The 20,881-nt window shown below is 42.5% G+C and overlaps 1 protein-coding gene across 1 annotated transcript in view; it reads right to left on the bottom strand.

Moving 5' to 3' along the window:
- The window catches only part of LOC108064906 (uncharacterized), an 86,592-nt gene extending 68,446 nt beyond the window's left edge, over positions 1-18,146 (bottom strand). Inside the window, exon 1 of the mRNA XM_017152675.3 lies at positions 17,960-18,146. The gene's annotated coding sequence lies outside the window, so the exon portion shown is untranslated. The remainder of the gene's footprint in view (positions 1-17,959) is intronic.
- Positions 18,147-20,881: the final 2,735 nt, after the last annotated feature.

Raw genomic sequence — 20,881 nt, 5'->3', positions numbered from 1 at the left:
GAAGCCCACACCACATTGATATACCAGATTACGTGCAACAGTGACGCTTCTTCCAGAGACCCCGAATGGAATAGGAACCTGGAGTGATGTATCTCGTTGTGGGTGTGCGTGCGCAAAAGTTTCGCAAGCTCCACAGCCAGAAAAAAAAACCCAGAGAAATATAAGAAATAACACTTGACATTGACAAATTAGTTGCAGAAGACAACACGAGCACTCCCAGCATTTTCTGTGGGTGGGTTAACAGAGAAGAAGCGACAGCTGGTGGGTTGCTCGGTTGGTAATGCCGCGTCGAGGTTAAAAATAATAAAATACCTACTGACATGATAGACACGAGAGACTTTTCCTTTTATTTAGCTTAGATTGGAAAAGTTTCGACAGTCCAGCTGGGCGGTAAAGAGGCGGCGGGTGTTCTTTAAGAACTGTTTATAGTAGAGCCGGGAGTATCAGTATCTGACTTCGCAGCACTCTCTTCTGCACTTTCCACTGAATAATGTCCAGTAGCCGACCCCGAAGCGATTTACCACGAACATGTGTAGCTAATGCTGCTTATTATATAACTTTGTTCCGCCCCCCGCAGCCCACTCGGCAGCATCCCAAAGTGGGTCATGGCTATATGGCTATATGGGAAGGAGGACACAAATTTCGCAGAATATATTGCATAGTTGCAGGCGCAAGAGTAGTTAAAGTAAATCTCAACATAAACTCCCGCAGCTGGGAGCATTTGGCTGGATGGTGGGGATTCGCATTAAACTTTTGCCTAATGAGTTATATGGAAACTGCTGCTGGGTAGGGGAAGAATGTTGAATCGAGGGACTCCGAGGGAATGGAAAACAATTATAAGCGCGCCAAAAAGTATGCAAGTAATTTTTTACAAGCGCCTCCTCCAGTACATTACTTGCAGGGCAAAACTTTTCCGCTTCTCCAGTCGCACCGACTGACAAACTTTTGTTGCTTTCAATTTATTTTGCAAGTTTTTCGCCCCACTTCACCCGAGTTCTGTTCAGTTCAGTTCAGTCCTGGCCGAGTTATGCAACAAATAAATCACGCGAATTCCTCGAAATGAGCAACCCAAACCCAGAGTCTATCACAATCTCTAAGCTCTGCTCAATGTATGCGAAAGTTTTGACAACTTGACCCATCCCGGGCTTTTGGCCGTGGCTAGAAGATATCTGTCCGGTGGCCACTGATTAATATTTACGAGTATTTCAATTTGCTAGATTGTTTGGGGCCAGTCAAAAGCCATAAGCGCTTTGCCCGGACACTTTTTGGTCGAGGAAAAACGCAGGCAGTCGGCAGGCTGGGAAAACAAAAAATTGTTTTTAAAATTTTTTATCATAAAAATACGTTTTGAATCCCGCTGCCAAACTTTGCAATTTCAAGGGGAGTCGCTCGAGGGCCTTGATTGAGTGGCGCGAGGAGGCGATGAGGGGCTGTTTTTGTGCTTTTAGGCAGTTTTTGACATACTTTGAGCTTGAAGTTTATTAAAATCGAGCCATGGTGCCATGGGTTCTCTAATTTATCAGCCATTCTGAACATCCCCCTGCTCAACTTTCCCCTTCATCCCCATCGCAGCACTCTTTTTTTCTTCTTCAGCTGACGGCTTCCAAAGTGCGGCACTTCATTTGCATTTAAAATGTTTTCGCCCGCTCAGTTGGCAGTTTCCAGTTGCCGGCTGAACTTTGGCCGTTCATTTGGCACATTGCTCATTGTTGGCCAGAGTGGGTCAAGCGTTTATTTGTTTGGATTTGCCTCGGTTATGGCCATTCCGTTTGCGGTTTCTCCCTAGCCTCCTTCATCTTCTGACAGTCGAGAAGCCTTCGACTTCGATTTCGGCCTGCCAAGTCCGCAATTCCCTTCAAATTAAATTACCTTGAATAATGGGCAAGAGGATTCCTGGCCCTGTCCTAAGTATGCCATAAAATGATACACAAAATACCTTAGCAGAATTTACGCATTCAAATGATTGTGCAGCAAGGCGGGGCATTAAGATAAAAGAGAGCGAAAGGCAGGGACCCTTTTCCCTTAATTTATGAACATTTGCCACCCATCTAAATACCCAAATTCAAAACATATTCGGGGCTACGTGGCACATCGTAAATTAAAGGCTAATTGCAGCTTTGAAGATGATGAATTACGGGGGACTGGCGGGACTCGGGCATATTAAAAATTAATTTACATTTTTTAATTTATTTATTCTCCGTCTTTATGGACAGTGTCCACCGGCCAATCGCAAGTGGAAATTAACTTGCTGCTGCCGCAGTCGCCTTAGGCGAGGTCAGAGGAAAAGCGTGGAGCTGCAGATGAGCTCTACGAAACGGAACTCAAGAGCGAAAAACAAGCAGCAAAAAACAAGGGGAAAATGGCACGGAAATACCTGCTTTTAAATGCTTTAAACGATTCAGATAACTTTTAAACATTCCAACTGATATGATGTCATTATTCAGAGACTGTAAATCAATGACAATGAAATTTGTCACGTTCTTAATAAGTGGTTAATTTTTACAGAAATAAAACAAAGCCTTTATATATAACAGCAATGGTACTGTTAAATTATTGAATAATACACAATTATTTATTGTTTGCAATGCTCAGGGGTTAAAGTGAAGTATTTATCATTGCCGCGAGATATCATTATGACTGGCTATTATGTGGAAAATTTTTAAAAAAGATAAAATCGAATTATTTTATTTGTTTTATTTCTGTTTAGGCGATATAACGCTATTTATCTTTCATTCTTATTCAGAAAATCATTTAAAATAAAGTCGTAGCTGATTTTAAAACTACCGGATCAAATAAATTTGACATTATTTCGTTGCCTTTTCAAAGTTATTTGCATAATATAGACAACTATACCCACTCTGTCGAAGCAATTATTTTGACACGTAAATTTATATTTATAAATGCCAGGATATTGAAACTTCCGCCTGCCCAGTTTTGTTTGTTTTTTGCGCTCATAATAAAAAATATATTTTTTTTGCAGTGCCTGATTGGTTTAAAAAGGCCGAAGTGACCCCCGGGCCACATCCGGATCCAATTCCACCTCCACTAACAGTTCCAATTTCCCAATCCTCCTGCACGGCCAGACGAAAAGTTTGGCGTGGCCATGCAGCAACTTTGACACTTCCCGAAATTAATTACTTTAAACCAACTTCCCCCAGTGCCACGCCCACGGACACAGCAGCCGCCGCTGTCCGAGCGAAATTAAATAATAAATTATTATTTCTGTGCGAGCCAATGAAGTGTGGCAAATTTAATGGGGCGCCACGGCCCTGCGAGTACATAGTTGGGCTAGTGCGCCACTTCAAAGTAATTGCGAAGGACTACACCATGGCCCCATAGACCTCCCCCTCCAACGAATCCTGTCTGGGATCCACACGAGCGCATGGCAACGGCAGAGCACAAAACAAAAATAAATAAATTATAATAAATGACTTTAATCTTTCAGCATAATTTCAGTTCGGGGCAATTATTGACGCCCGGCTGCCTTGGCTCGCTTTAAATTAGATTTTCATTTTGTTTTATTTATACTTTGGTCATATTTCTGTGCCTTTTCCCCCATTTTGAGACTTATCAGAGCGAGCATCGAGAATGGGTGCTGTTAAGTTGTGGAGTTCCGGCGAAATGTGTCCCTCTTCTAGCATGGCGAAAATGGTGTTATATATTTTTCTACCATTTTGTGACTTCCCCTCCACCGTCAACAGGTGCAACGACTTGCCCAGACTTTACGTTAGAATGCACACCTGGCCAAGTGCTTGGGGCTTTGTCAACTTACCAGGAAAAACTCAACTGAAACTGTTCTGCCTCTCCAATCGCGATCTATGTAGGCGATTCCGTCACTTGGCTTACCTGAAAGCAGAAAGGAAAATGCACTCTGGTTAGTGGGCGAAAATAAAGGGAGTAAGGCTTTGAAAAAAACACAAAAGAGGCAGCCAAATGAGAATTGATTGCAGGCCCAAAAATATACAGCTCCATTCTATTCCCTTCCCTTCCCAGGACACCAAGGACAATCCCATTAGACTCGCCTGCGTGTGTGTGTCTTCGTCTGGAATAAAAATCGGCTTAGAGCCCAATAAGAATCAACACAAAATGTGTCAACACCTTTATGCTGCCACACCCCAAGGAACAGCTCCGAAAAATGTGTCCCTCTGTGCCAATGCTTTCTTTTCCCTTCCCTTCCCTCATTTATCCTTCGATTTCGGCTCCCTCTGCGTGGCTTGCTTTTAGGGACAACATGTTTTCCGATGGCCCAGGTCGCATATTTGTGCCGTCGCAGTGGGCGGAAAGGAAAATCTATATTCATAGGAGGCAAACACACGGAGACAGCCACATCTACATACGCATAAGCAAATTATGAGCCATCGCTCCCCAGTTGGGCGGACCGAAGAAAAGCTAAAAGTTTTCGTCGGGTAAACGTTCTGATATCCTTCAAAAAATTGAAGAGTATAATATGTTTCGATAAGAAAAGAAAACGTAATTGTAAGGAAGTAAATTATATTGTTAATAAAAGATAAGAATTCTTTTCTTGTTTTATTTTCAATTATGGGCTTTTAATTATTTTCCCAATATTTGGTTTTAGATAGGGCATTTTTGTACCTATAGGATTTTTGAAATTTTTAAATTATTTTCCAAATATTTTGTTTTAAATGTGGCGTATTTGTACCTTACGATTTTTGAAACATTTTAAATGTTCCCATAATATTGACAATCTGTGTCCCATACAAAGTTTTTAAAGTTTGAAAATCATTAAAGACTTCATGTGCCATCCCTTAGGTGCTAAACCCTTTTTTTCAGGAGGGTAATCCGCTCAGCTCCTTTGTTCCACTGCGGCAGTAACAAGTCATCCGTGTAAGTTCAACCTGCTGAACCCTTTGCCCTTTTCCGCTGGCAAAGGTATTCGTATTTGCATTTAGTGGAAACGAAATTTGTGAGCTGGCCTAAAAACAGGTTGCCCTTCGGCCCACCGATAAGTAGGCGATGGGTGGTGGTAGGTGGGAAGTTGGCAGGCGGCAGGTGGTCCTTAATCCAGCGACTGTCATAATTTGACGTGCACACGGATACTTGGCAACAGGATGTGTGTGCGTGCGTGTGTGGGTTTATGGGCGTATGGGTGCGACCGGGTACAGTGAGGCGTAAAATTCTGTTGCCAGATTCATTCGTTCAATCCGCGCCAAGCTTTCTGTCATCCCTTCGACCCCGCAATGTCAATGTCAACCCCAACACCCCTCCGTTTCCCGCTTCCCGTTTCCCATTTCCACCTGCTGTCAAGGTGTTTGGCTCACTTTTATCGCCGCTTTGTTGTTCTTTTCCAGCTTTGCCAGCTTTTATTTTTTCGGTGTGTGGACTCTGCGGCCTGTGCGATTTGCGTAATTTTCAGGTTCATTTAGCGTTTAATGCTTGTAAAGAAATTTTAATTTTATGGCCAACAGCCAAAGGCGCTCGAGAGCCAAAGCCGCAAGGAGCCAGAAAGGTGAAAACAAATTTCATAAAGGATTATGCGCGCCTCACTGGCTTCTGTATGGCAAGCCAGGCAGCCCGGAATTCCAACGAGTATATATCCTTATAGCGGAAACGTAACCCCAAGCTAAACGATATCGCGCTGGCCGCTTTAAGTTCAAGTTCCCACGTCAAGTTGACAAATTATTTGGGTAAATATTTGCGTGATTTCGATAATGATGTTAGATTCAGTTCGGTTGGCTTGAGTTCCACTCGTGTGCGTATGGAATTATTGTGGTCGCTGCGGTTCCTCTCGCGTGCCACCAGTCACAAATATAGCAACAATATGTGTGTGTGCCTCTGCATTCGAAAGTGGGCGAGCAGTCAAGCCAAACACTATTAATTAGCTGATAGTCGGAGGAGTTTCGGGGGTGGGTCTCACATATTGAATATTAATTACACTACCCCTGAACCCCTGACCCCCTGGCACCGCTAACCGACAAGGCATTCAAAAGCTAATTAAGCGACCATTGACAACGACAACAGCCAAATGTGAGCAAGGCAAACACTTTAAGGCAAAAACACTTGGGGCATTCACTCGAGTCAAGATACTATGAGCGAATCCTTTCGGGGGTGTGCTGTGTAATTAGCACCTGGCTGCCTGCAAACAGCGCTCCAAATCGAGATCAACTGGCCGCGAGCCATGGGCAAAGCAATGGGGATTCGTGGGAAAGTTTACTCACTAACAAAAAAAATAAACTTGACCTGCAGTAAGAAAGGAAAGATGCCAAAGGGTTTCGAACAGAGAGGATAATTTTTAAAAAATATTAGAAAGTATGTAAAAACGAAAGAAACTTTTTTGTGCATTTAATTCTATTTAAATAAATTATTTAGTAATGTTTCTGATGTCTCCCACCTAACATAAATCCAAAAAAAATCACTTAAGTTGGTTATCTTTAATCATTGCCATTAAATTTACATAAAATGTGATACTGCAAAAATCAAAAACAAAATAAAAGTGTTACTAAATCGAGTTTTGTGTTTATTTTCTTGCAGTGCAGCTTATCCATGACCGTGGCGCAATAGTTAAAGCTTCGGCTGTGCACAGCTCCGCATCGGACAAAACACTTTCTAATGAACTTTTCGGAAACAATTCTGCAGAAAATCTAAATCTAAATCTGAATACGAATACGAATGCGGTAGGGTGAAATAAAAAAAGAAACAGGTAAATTACGTGGCCATAGACCATAAAGCCGCAAACAGAGAAAGGTGTACCATACACCGAGTTATAGACAGGGCGAGAAAGATTGGATGGGTTGGTGGCTTCGGGGGCTTTGGGGGCGGCGACTGGGTGACTAACAATGGCGAAAACTGTTAGCCAGCCATGACGATGACAACGACAGACGGACGGACGATGGCGCAAAATTGAATGCAAACTGGTAACAGAAGAGAGTTGGAAGAAGAGAGAGAGAGGGGCAAGAGGGGGTCACAGAACGAAGGGCAAACTTTCGGGCGACCTCAGATATAATTTTCGGGAAAGTAATATAAAAGGCAAAAGTGCAAATTCCACCCCGACCTTCCTCCGTCCCGTTTCGCCTCACTATCTCTGTCCATCTCTGCGATAATGATGACTCTGGTCGAGCTTTTGGAAATTAAAATTGCATAAATTATGCAAAAATGTTTGAAACTCCGGCCGTCGCAACTGCAGCTGCCACAGGTCACACAGATGAGCCGTACCGGTCCGGGGATGCGAGTAAATCACTTTGATTGCCCTTGGAGTGGGAGCAGTCCCCGGAGGGAGTGCATTATTTTCTGCTTATTATTCCGGCACACACAAAAACGGCCAAGAAGCAAAGCAATCAAGCCACAGGCGGCGAACAGGGGTTAAGAGGGGCATGGATGTGGGTAGGGGCATGGGTATCGGAATGAAGCGCTGCCAATCGTTGATTCATCATGCGAGGAGTGGGAGCCATCATCGATATTCATGCTCCAGCCGGGTTAACATTTCAACTTGAGCTGACTTTAGTATGCACACGCGGAAAAATTGGACCTTTATATGTATAAATGAATATTTAAAACCGGTTTATCAATAAATATTGGGATTAAAATTCGAAAAAAAATAAACTCGATCAAAATGTGCACACCTATAAATTTGTGCAAAAAAATGTTTTTAATTATCGAAAGTCTTAAAGTTTTGCTAATCTTTGTTTTGCAAAATAAATATATGAAAATACCCCTAAACCCCTTTATATAACAAATGAATTTTCACTTATTGTATTAGTTATTTTCAACTTTCGCAAACCATAGCCAAATTTCTCTCTGTGCAATTATCGCCGAAGAATGCAAAGGAGCGTCGCTGGCTGAATTCGCTGAATTGATAATTGGCAGGCGCCCAGCCTCCGCTTACCGATTTTCCGTCTGCCCCCGAGGGCATTAATTATTTATAGACACAGCAAATTGTTTGAACAGGACTCGCTATGAATGACAGCGTTTTGTTGGGCAATTGCTGGTCATTACCAGGTGACTCAGACGCAGTCTACCTGTGTTTCAGTTGTTATCGGAGGGAGTGCATTAAATGTGCATTAGTCCCTACCTGAGGTCACTGTCGCGCCCCGATTGCCTCATACAGAGAGAGAATTTCTCGGAGTAACTAAAATATTCTATACGATTGATCATGTCGCAGTAAATTGGAATTATAAACCATATTTTCACTTTTGTAATGATATAAAAATCAAATATTTATAATGTTTTCTTGAAATCTAATATAATCTAAATCTAATATCCTATGTAGGAATGGTTGATTGAGGGTTTCACCGTCAATAAATGATCTTATACCAAATATGCTATAATGATTTACTCATAAACCAAAACGGTAGCCATATTTTCTAATAGTTTTTAATTAATTTATTATTTTTTCTCAGTGCACCTACTGTCCAAAAGCCAAGTCAATGGCCCGGCTTATCAGGCTCGCATTTCCTCAAATTGTCGTGCTGTCATTTCCGCCGCACGTGTGTAATCAGGGAGGCGTAAAGTGTCGGCCGAAATGCTGCCGGCGCATAAATCCCGCTTCCTTGGGAACCACGGTTCTCGGTCGACCTGCAGGAGGGTCGCCCGAAAACCAATCATGACATTCCCACCGACCGACGAACAATTAAAGGCATTCACAAAGAAACTAATTTCGCCCGGCAACGCAGCTCACTCAAATAACAACAAACTCATCACTCAGTCTTTTTGTTATGTTTATCGAGTGGAGGCGGGTCTGCAAAATGAGTCAAGCTGTGCGAGGCTGGGGAGCAACAAGACCGGATTTCATTCTTCATAGCCAAAACAAACGAACCTCACATCGAGCGGGGCTTAATTTTGTAATTTCGCACTTCATTTAGCGTTAAATTAACAGCAACAAACATTCGTTCGTTCTTGAGACTGAGACATGGACTTCTTTCATTTTTAGGCACGAAATAACCATAAAGCGTTGGAGGTTCCGAGGAGGGGGTTCTGAAAATGCCAGACGGCGGAGCAGACTCACTCGCACGAAATGCCATTTAATCATAACTCAGCAAAAGTCGGATCCGATTGCAACTAATCTGGAGGACGGGGAATCGGGGCATCCGGGCAACTAAAGAACTGAAAAACTGGAGACCCTGGAGCGGGACGGTTGGAATTGGTTAGGGGATTTCGGAGGGGGGAGCGTGTTGCAGCATAAATAAGAATCAGCACGCGGCTGCAGCGGCAGTAGATGGAAAACGAGAAGAAGAAGCGGCAGTCAGCCGTCAGCGGTGATGCGCTTCACTGCAGCGGAACGACAACAGCAGCTACAAATGCAACAGAAACAGCAACTGCAACTCAAAGGCATGGCTTTGTGCCATGTTGTACAAGTCGGCAAAAACAAACGAAGAACGATAGAAAAAACAATAAATAAAGGGGCTAATTTGTAGGCCGAAGCTATGGATACCCTTAGTTATACGTATAAATATACTTATTATAATACCGCAGACATGGAACCCGATGACGAGTCAGCAAATGGGATTCGAAGATAGGGGTGGCTCTACAACTTGTACAAATGTTTTTCATGGCTTGTTTTTTTAAGTTGTCTTTTGATTTATTTTGCCAAAAACTTCCTGATGGAAACTGGTAAGCAATCGATTGAAAAATCCTTGCTGAATTTATAAAAGTGTACCGGGGAATCAAATGTCATTTACCCTCTGTCACGAAAAGGTCACCTTATGACCCACCAGCCTGATCTACCTCCGGTAAATCCAGTTTAGCACTGTTCGGGCAGAAGAGTCAAGCGACTGCAACTCTCGAACGACATCTAAGCAAACAGAGTCTCATAAATGCGCAGTCGCAGCAGCAGCGACATCGACAGCAACAACAGCAGCAACATCGACAACGGCAACAGCTACGGCAGCAACATGAATGGATTGTTAAATGTGAAGGCCGCATGCCTGGCCAAAGAAATGCCAAACGATGCCCAGTCGCTGGGAGACGATTCGGAATAGCCAAATGCAGCTGTGCAGGCCAACTGCACAGAGAAAAAAAAACAATCCTATGAAATTTGATATTTTCAGAGAACATTTTTGCACACTTCAAAATTTTCCTATATTGAGATAATACAAATTAAATGATAATTATTTCCATGGTAAAAGTTATATTATTTTTCTAAATTCTGAATAAAAACTATTGTATATTTTCTTAAATATTTTGCAATTAATAATATTTTAAAGATTTAAAATAATTAATTTTGAAAAAGTTTATTTCTTTCCATATATATAAGAGAGTTTTTAAATAGGAACTTTATATATATTTTTATATTTTATTTATTTTTTTTTTGGGTTTTAGCTCTTTAAAAATAAATAAAATATAAAACATTTCTCTGTGTGGCACCCTCGACCCCACGATGAACGACGCTAACGATGCTGGCTCTGCTTTTGCCTTTGCTGTGCTGGCTGCGCATTAAATGCTCAGATTTCTACGGATTGAATAAAGAGTTGCCCATTCTTCTGGTGGCTGCTGCTGCTGCTGCTGCTTCTGCTGGCCAGGCAGCCTTTCATAATCGCAAATTGATGTGCCAGCCAAGCAACATCTTCGTCGTTGCCTCGGCTTTTTCCCTTACAGCTTACAGCTGTGCAGTGGAGCGTGGGAGCGCTTCGAATGTGGAAACTATCGGGTGGTTGTGGCGGTGGGTGGCAAAATGGGGGGGAATCGGGGGGCCTACTCATTGGCTAATGCTATCTATAGCTCGGAGATGCCTGCTTTCGGCCAGCTGTGCGTCGGAATTGATAACCGCGAAATAACAAAAGCGTCTACCAACTGAAATTCGCTTCATTCAATTTTTATTTATGACTCTTTCGGCTTTCATTTCAACCGAGTTTCGCATTGGCTTTGGTCTCAATACACTCGCAGTGAGGGTATACTATTTGGCCAGATCAGTAGAGGACCATGATTAAAAATATAAATCGTATTTCGAATAAATTTGAGAAATATATCCAATAATAAATATCATTATTAAGTAATATTATAAATTATATAAAAATGAATTTACATCCCAAGAATTTACATCCAAGGTATTCATTTTTTGTAAATTATTTTCCTTAAATTCTAAAAATATATTCCAAGTCCACCTACTTCTTTGAAACCAGTCCAAACCTCTACCGATAGAAATAAGTAAACACTCAACTAGAGTATTCCCAACGTCGGAATTCGACGACTTGCCTTCTTGATTTTTCTGAGATTTTGTTTGTTCTGGCTTTTCGCATTGATTTCTTGTTAATTTTACATTTGCAGCTCGCTGGCTTTCCTTGGGACTTTTCCGAGCGCCCCACTCCGCCCCTCTCCATTGTTTTCTCTGCAACTGGCGCCCGCTTTTGTCGGCTTTTGTTTTCGCTTTTCCTTTATGGGGGTTTTCTTTTGCTCATTTTAGTGTTATTCTTCTGCTCCTCCGCTTCGGCAGGGGGATGGGTAGTTATTGTTTTAGTTAAGTTGACCATTTGTATACGATTCGCTTATCTGTGGACCCCTCAGCGTCCCACAGCCTGGCATTTGCGGCCTCATTTATTTTCATTTTCTTTGTCATAACAATCTTTTTATTCTGCTCATTTCTGATGCTCCTTCTGTCGGTTGCTCCAGCTCCCAGTGACCTTAACACATTTTTCGTGTATATTGCTGGGGCCCGCTTTTTTATTCGGTTCTTGTGCTAATGCAATTGCGGCTACAAATTTTATTTGACCATGAAAAGCCCCGAAAAAAACCAATGTAAATGGCATCAAATCAAATTAACATAATTGCCACAGATTTGTGATTTTTTTTCGGGGGTGATGGGTGGAGGATGCCTATGACGAAGCTGTTTCCCTCAGCTGTCCAGTCTCATTAGCAGTCATCTCAGAAGATCCGATCCATTCTTCAGGTAATTTTCTGCTGCATTCCCAGGAATCTCATAAGCGGCTTAATTTTTTAGGGGGCAGGGGGCACGAACGAGGCACCATAATAATAAAGTTAAATAAACGGACAAACAATAATGACAATTGAAGATTTATGAGGCCCCGAAACGAAGCGACGACGAGGTATTCTCCTCTCATTTTTTTTGGGATGAAAAACCAGTTGTGATGAGGCATTTTAGCATTCAGCAGCCGCACGAAGTTGTCGGATCATTACAAGTTGCACGTTGCAAGTTGCTGGTTGCTGGTTGCCCGTTGCACGCTGCACGCTGCACGTTGCACGTTGCTAATTAGATTGCAGTCAGAAACAGAAATGTGAACGTTGCCGAGGCTTCACTGCGCTCCTACACATTTGAGACGTGATCGGTGATCACTGTAGAGACGCGGAAAGGCAAAAGTGTGTCAATGTCTGTGAACTGGAACTGGAGCGTTGAAACGCCGATTCCGATTTCGACTCGCTTCCCTGCTCTTTTCTGGCTGCATTTTCATATATACATATAATTTACAGGCCTGAAGACAGAGGCCCTGAAATGGAGCCAACCGAAAGCAGTTAGTCGTCCGTCTGTCGCTCTTTTGTATTCGCCCGAGATTTGCGGAACGGGGGAGGGCATTAAATTGCCCACATGTGTGTGCCCCGGTGTTCACTGTACAGGTGCATGCAGCAGAGCGGCAAGATCCCAGCTCCGAACTCTCGACTTCAGCAGCGTGACCCGCCACTTTGGCCCACTCAGATGGCATTGGAGTCACGTCGTCGTTGCTGCAAATTGCATTCCGAATATCCATTGGCAGACTTGGACTTTAGCGAGCCCTCATCTCATCCACTCATCCACCCATCCTCACTTCTTTACTTACTCCCCGCACAGCCCCTCTAATTAATGTGGGCGTGTCGGGCAAACAAAGTGCTAAATTTATCTGCTCTTTTCCTCCTTTAACCAAATGATATGTGCTGTCCGGGAGGACCATTAAGACGCCTCTCCAATTGGCTGCACTTGGAGGAAATCAAGGAACAACAGTGATATCTTTTAAATATATATTACCTATTATTTAAATTTAATATAACTAATGAAAATCACAAAACGGTAAAGCTGTTCTGTTGAATGGTAGTAAGAATGGATTATGGGTCAAGTAAACAGTTCCAATCCATTATATTTATCAGATATAATTCAAGGTTCTTCTTCTAAGAATTAATTTTCCTTATTTCTAGTTTTTTCAGTAATAAAATAAATACACTAAACTTGCAATATAAGCATCTCTTTTTTCAGTGTTACCATTGGTAGTACTCCCCAGTTCACTAAGGTCGATTTGAAGGCGTTTCTGCAACACGTGCCTCCACATTCGCAGTGCGTGGCAAATTGCGCGTGGAAAATGTGAAAGCGTCTCGGCGAAGATCGGAATCTTGGGGAGCTTAGGCCAAATGATTTGGGTAATGGCCACAGATGACAAACTATGAGCTGGCACAAACGACAGGGCCCAGAAGGAGGGGGATCGGAATGAGAGGGGATGGGATCGCGGCCCATCAATCAGAGGCGGCTACAAATTATGGAACTTCTGTAAACGAATCGTGGACAATGTTCGGCTGCCAAAAGGCATTAAAACCCAATCAGAGGCGAGACAACCCAGCACGGTGTGGTGGTGGCCACCATCAAAGTCATCAGCTAATGAGACTTTGACTGCGCTTAGTTTTCGATTTGGCAGAGAAGGCGGCGGCAGCAAAAACTATGACGGGCCCAACTGTCAACGCGTGTCGGGCGCGGAAGAAGCCATTTGACAGCCCTCCGAGGAGAGGCGGAGTCGCTCAATTAAAGCTTCTTTGGCCGGTGCCCTCATCTCGGCCCAAAAAGAAATCAATTAGTGCGAAATTAGCCAGGAGAAGCGAGTCAGTCAGTCAGTCAGGGTCGGAGCCACGCCACAGAAACAGCCACAAAAGGCCCTCACTCCGATTGGGAGTAAATCAGTTTGGATCGGGCTCGGCTCTTTCAGTGGTCCATTGTGGCTTTGGGGCTTTTGATATGGGTCCGGCGATTTGTATCTAATGAATTTTTAAGCTGAAAATTATTAGACATTTGACTCCGGCTCGCATTTGATTGCCATCAACGATAGACAAACTAAAAGCTCGACTTGAAAGATACCCGTCAATCAGTAGAGAATAAAATATTTGAATAAATAAATAAAAGAAAAAATATTTAACGTTAAATAGTGTGATAAATTTATTAAAATAAACGTTAAATAAATTTAAACAATTTATTTGATTTTTATTTTCAATGTTCTGGTGCTCTTAATTTTAATAAATGCAAGGAAATTTAAAAATTAAGAAAAACAAGAACACATTTCCCAAATACATTATACCCCAGGCCCTGTAAGTAAAGACGAATATCATCATCACAGGCCATAACAACAATGAAGCAGCCCAGTGATAAGTTAATCTTAAGTGGATTTGGCTTTTAAAGGCCCAACACATGATGGGAGATTCGTAGCCCGCCTGCGGTGGCCTCAAGTGGAAAACCCCAGCTCCCCGATATTGCCGCCTAATTGCAACAGCCACTGTTTTCTGGCTTATCTGGAATCGGTTGCAGCCCAAACTCCCTTTTTGCACTCGGGACTCCTCTTAGGATCGCATAAATCACAGTCGAGTGCATTTAATTAATTTGTGCCTAGTGGAAAAAGCAAAACAAATATATGAAATGAAAAGTTGGGTGGAATGTGAGCTCGGGGGGAGGAGCAAAGAAGAGAATTCGACAAAAATATGAGAAAAATACAAAATAAACTAGGGGCACAATGGAAAAGTTGCGCATGCAGCTGCCACACACAGAAATTTGTTTTTATTTGCATCTGGCTGTTGTGTTTTTCTAAATGGAAATTTGAAATTTTAGCCGCAGACGCTGTGGCAGGTGCCATTCTAACGGTTACTGCTCACTTTTTGTTTTCCATTTCCATTTGGCTCGACTTCTTGCTCCTGCTCCTCTCTTTTTGCCGCTGCTTCTGTTTGGCTGTTAGCTTGCTTGCTTGTTTGTTTGTTTGTTTTCGCAATCTTTTCACGGTGGCTAGTTCAGATTTCCAATTATTGGATTTCAACACCCCCGCAGCGGAGTAGCTCATTAGAGCAAATGGATCTGCCTTTGCCGGGAAAATCGACTTCCGTTTGCCTGCCCATATTCAATATGCAAATCGAAGGGGCCAACTAAATCGGATCTAATTGCCACTCTTTTCCAGCGAAGACAAAAGTCAATGCAATCGATTTCGCAGAAAACACTTAGTAACGCATTCAAAGGAAGGGAAAGCGACAGGAATTCTCGGAAAATTCGCCAACTAGAGTAGGGCAGTTATTGACTGAAGGACTCTTCGGCGGTTCGAAGTCCTGTCCTGTGTTCGGACTTCTGTGCATATCAATAATTCCCATTAATTGCCCTGTGTCCATGCAAGCGCTTCCCTTGAACCCAGCCCCCCTCTCCTGGCCATTTCCGTTTCCGGCTAACTAGAGGGGCGCCGAGTGGGCGGGCCGCACTTGCTGCACTTGGCTAATTCTGTTTTAATATTCAAATTTGGTTAACAAAAACGAGAAAATACCAGGGGGTGGACCGAAGTGCTAGTTCTGTTCTGCAGCTCCATTTGTTGATGCAACATCGAGCAATTGCAACAGGAAAAGCATGAGGGGTGGAAGTTTCTGTTGCTTTCCCAAACTTACGCCATATGCACTGTAGAAAAAGTCTTACGATATTCATATTTATTTCTTTAAAAATATATACAAATTTTTTTATTAATTGTTAAAGAAAATGTAGTCTTTCGGATATAGAAAAAATTTATAATTAGTTAAAAGTTATAGTTTAAATAAAATATTTTAAATTAGATTGCTTATCAAAAGTTTTTTCTCTTTCCTATAACGTAAAATTCATGATTTTTCATCTACCATTTCCAAAAAAATTGTGAAATATTGTTGGAATTTTTTCTCTGTGCACAAAATGCAGACTGAAAGTGAACCGAAAATGGAATAAAATCCAACGCAACTCTGAGGCGTTCTGCTTGGCTAGTCAGGGCAACAACAAAAGGTAAAATCGGCATGTGAGTGTGTCGGCCGTATACATTTTATAAGCGGGCGAGTTTAACGAACTAGGCTTTGTTTTTGGTCCACTCTACACGCTCGCACTCGCCAAACAAACTAATTTGGCCCCTTTCCCCCACTTCATGCTCCCCCGCACACAAAACACTCGCTCGTCCATTTTCACATTTACACAATATCGCAATTCTAAACATTTTCATTTGCAGATAAGTAATTTTTCGTAACTTCTTCTTGGCATTGCAGAAACCAATTTGATTTGCGAAAATTTTTTAATTCGATTTGCTGTAAGCCTTTTCAGGACCCTGATGTCGGATGTCAAGGACACTGTGGCAACGAAATCAAATAAACAAATCAAATATTAAATGTGCCATTCGAGTGTCGTGCGAAATATGAAATAATTCTTGTCCTTCTGTTTGCCTGGAAAATGCTGATTGGATGCCAGCTGAAGGGAGTAACTAGAATACGGCCGGTGGATAAGGTTTCTCCTTTTCCTCAAACCTGCCTCTAACTTGCCGCCACATGTGCAGAAGATAAAGCTCCGATATTCGGATTCGGGTGTTGGTGGTGCAACATTTCTCTTATTTACGAGCCACGTAGCCATAAAAGGCGACATAAATTTCCTAGAACAGCTCCTGCCTCCTTCCATCCGACAAAAAACTGTAGATTTTTCGTTGCCAAAATGCAGGCGGCAGTCGAAAGCCGTGAGGAATAAAGAAATTGATATAAATGCCGGGGCAAAACTCGCACATCCCCAGAGATAAAGTTAGAAGGGGGACTGCGAATAAGGATGGATCGCACACATTGCGTTGAAATTGCGCGAAATGTCGTCAAAGTTTGTCAAAATATTTAAATGAATGTCTGTTTGATGCGCGGCATGATGATTCAATCTCTGCACGAGCCACTTGCAGGAATAAATTTCCACGAAGGACCCACTGACTTTAAGTCCTTTCGGCAGGCTTTTCCTAATGGCAAAACAATCTTCGATTATTACACCAAAACGGGGGAGCACTCTTTGCCACTCACGGCAATAACCATTAATAAAAATGTTTGGCATTTAAAATTAAACGACTCCGCTGCACGTGCCGCAGAAGCAGAAACTTTGAGGCAATTTCATTTCAATTCGAGTGTGGAATTTAAGGCCATTTGCATATCAAAACCGAGGGGGAAAGTCTGCCGCTCGAAAGTCCTTTTGCCGCGCAGCTGGCGACGATTGCGAATCGCCTCCGAAGACGGAAAACAATTAGCGGAAAATTCTCACAACTTTGGCAGCGGAATTCGCGCCCAACGATTCGGCGTAATTGCAGATACTTTTTGGGATCCCAGAGGCTGGGTTTCCCCACGGCTGTCCAAATATCATTAACATGAATTTATAAACAATCGCGGAGAGGCTTAATTAAATTTCCCCTTCTCTTCCTGCGGAAGGAGTAGAACTTTCCAGCTCCTTTGGCCATCCCATAAAACATTCACAGACCATCAATGTGTGTGAACTTTCGGCGAATGGGAATTTTTTAAATAACTGTCCATAAATATAAGCGGACATAAAAAGGGCAACCGAGCGTTTAATCCGTTGTCGCATTTAATATATTGGCCATCGCCATCGCTTCCCGGCGAATGGAGTAAGTAAAGTGAGCTCGGGAATCCTTTGGCTCATAAAATGTCAAGGAAATTTTTATTGATGAGCCAAAGGCGAACGACGACAATGAAAACACAACGCTTTCGCTTCGCCGAGATTTCTTCATCCTCATTCTCGTCCTCGTCCTCGTCCTTGCTGGTCCTGTGTAGTTGTAACTTTTTTTCGAGGACACGCCATAACCGATGGCCGGGAGTTGGGCACGAAGCAAAAGTGTGTCAAAGTATTTCCCGGCACCTCCACACACTCTCTCGTTTATATAGGATATAGATATAGCACTCGGTTTATATAGCACTTGCTAATGGCAAAACCAACAAAACAATCGGTACAAAAAATCCGCCAAAAAACAAAGCACAGAACACACGCTGAACACTTTGTTTACCATATATCTTTATCTCTCGGCAATACCTTTTTCAATATCCATGCGATTCCGATTCCGTATATGCAACAATTCTCGGGCTGTTATTTGTTCACTGTCTGATTCACTAATCACTGTTCACCGAAGTCACTGTGGGTGGTGGTCACTGGTAACTGGTTCCCTGCAGCGTACGAGTCGCGTGAACGCAGCGCCAGACGTTCGATCCGCACGATGTCCCGAAATCTACTGAAACCTGGAACTGAAACTGGGGGTTTCGGCGATTCAACGTATTTCAAAGATACGAACTGTTATGCCTCGTATCGTCGTTTTCCTAACAGAAGTGAGAACTGTTAGGAGTCGAGTCGAAAGAGGGATGGATTTCTCTCGGAGAATCGAAGCGAACCGCTCGCTCAAACCTGTTGGCCAGCTGTGGGTATGACAACCATGTTGTGTTTACGTTTTTTCATGCGCTCAAAACTGGCTTAAACTCAAAAGGTTTGAGCGTGTTGCCGAGCAACATTTGCACTGTGAGAATACTTGACTTGTAGAACATAAGGTGTTTCCCAAAAGCGGAATATTTTGAATATTTCTCTGCATCGAGACCAAAAAACTGTATATTTATGAGGTTATTGATACTTAGTACTTTTGACTATTGTTACAAAGAATGTGTAATATAATTTAAAATAATGATGGGGACATTTTTAATTCAAATTAAAGAGGCGAACAGCATTTATATTCAATATTTAACGAGTAAGTACTTTAAAAGGTGATTAAAAATCCACGAGTTGGTAATCGACTAATATTTCATTTTAAATTCAAGATTAAGTGAAACCACCTACGATTCATCAGTGTTAGTGAAGCTTATACATCTCAAAAACGAATTTAGTATTTAGCAAACCATTCAACAAGTATTTTTTGCATCATTTGAATCATTGTACCAAAATGTACTTAATATTTGTAAACAGTTCTCAAGATTACTCATTTAAAATATTTTACAAACATCGTTTATCACATTCCCCTCGAAATTGTATTACTGTTCTTACAAGTCCATTTTCCCCGCTCTGCTGTTGTGATTATGTCGTGTCAAACGCTTGGCTGGCTATGCGTCCAACCTTCTTTCGAGTGGGTAATCCGAGTCCAAATACGTTCTCGACTTGGCTCACTCTGGTCTACAATTAGTTTTCACGCTCGAGCGACTCCCGTAGCCCAAACCCCTAACCCCCAAACCCTCCTTATCGGTCATACACACCCTGTTGTTAAGGAGACAACGTTTAATTAACCGTTTTGGGGCCCGCACGATGGTCGTAAAACCGTTAAAATAACTGAAAGTAACTGGGATTTTTATGGTCTCAGTTGCTGTTTTTCAATCCCAAGCTAATTTCGGGCAGAAGGCCCGGTTAGAGCACCCTGTTAACCCATTTTCCGGCGTAGATAAGCCGAATAACTCACATGCTCAGGGGCTGACGGGCTCCTATCGGGCCTTCCACATGAGCGGAGGCAGTCAGGTGTCTATTAACTGCCAAGATTTTTGAAGCATGCCATCGCGACCAGCCCCAAAAAGCCCCCCAACTCGCTAAACCTCCGCTCTGGCATGCTACCCAACAAATTTCCCATTAAAATCAAATGGAATTTCATATATTCGCCGGGGTGAAGTGAGCGACTAAAGGATGGCGAGGCAACAGCTGCAGTGACATTTGCCGGCGTACTTAATGACTAATGGACTCTTAATGATCTAACAAGGTACACACATTCTGTATACAAAATATATATATATATATATACGTACAGCATTGACACCTTCAGCTGCATCTTCCGAGCAATGAGGCAAAAGGATGTCGCTCCTGCTGCTGTTGTTCTTGTTGCTTTGCTGTTGCCGGGCGGATGCACGATGTCGCCTCACAACAAAGTTCAAAACTTAATAATGCAACATTAGTTGCCACGATGCCGACGCTCAAAAATACACCCAACGAAATCGGATACACCTTAGATAGCTAATATTTCAATTTAATAAAATCCAATTTTATACAGTATTGATATAAAATACTCTTATCGCAGCAATTAAAAGCGGAGACAAACACAATTACTCATAAATTCGTTATAATTACCTTGAATATTTATTAATAGCAGTATGGTACTATTATATCAAACGAGATTAGCCCATCAATCAGCTATCTTTAATTTATTTTAATCCGATACGAATTAATATTTCCATTATCTAGCAATAAATTCTGGTAATAGAGCAATCCATTTCGAATCATAAAAGTTAGTTACCTTAGTTAGTTTGTGAATATCCTTGCTGAGAAGTTTAGAATGATATTAAGTGTATCTAGCTATATTCATTTGACAGTTTTTCCCTTGTGTAGTTTATGTAGGTGGCCTCGGCGTTCTCAGCTCACGAAACGTGCCACTTGCATCAGTCGCGAAATGTTGCAAGTGCCACTGGCAGCACGTTGCAAACATCCTTGCGAGGGGCAAGGCAAGGGTAAGGTAAGCCATGGGGTAAGGGTGGGCAGGGGTGGTTGGCCTATATGCAAAGGAAGCGGGTAAGCTTCGCAAAAAGAGCAGGCAAAAACTCAACCAAATTGCAAAAATTAAATTAGTAAATTTTGTTACAAACTTGCCAAGGGAAGGGGATGGCCAGCTGGGAGGACGAGGGCTCTTGGCCTAGGTCAATGGGGCTGCCTTGCTATTTTGTCGCTTGTTGTTGCCGTCTTGGAGTCTTGCGATTCTTCTGCTGCTGCTTCTGCTGTTTCAGTTGCATTCTGTGTCGTTCATGCGCTTCATTTATCACGCAGCTGTCAAGTTTCGCCAGAACCAGAACCGTGACTCCCAGAAGGTGAGTTGAGTGGGGTGGAAAATGGGGGGCCAATGCCGGTGCCGGAAGGAACTTTACGAGCGCAGCTTGGCCGAAATTAACCTTCGACCAGCCCCAAAAACGCCAAGAGGAGCCGGAAGAAGTAACCAAAACAGTT

The sequence above is a fragment of the Drosophila takahashii genome, chromosome 3R (genome assembly GCF_030179915.1).
Source record: "Drosophila takahashii strain IR98-3 E-12201 chromosome 3R, DtakHiC1v2, whole genome shotgun sequence".
NCBI lineage: Eukaryota > Metazoa > Arthropoda > Insecta > Diptera > Drosophilidae > Drosophila > Drosophila takahashii.
The sequence above is the reverse complement of the archived record's forward strand: the minus strand, read 5'-3'. Positions and strand labels throughout refer to the sequence as shown.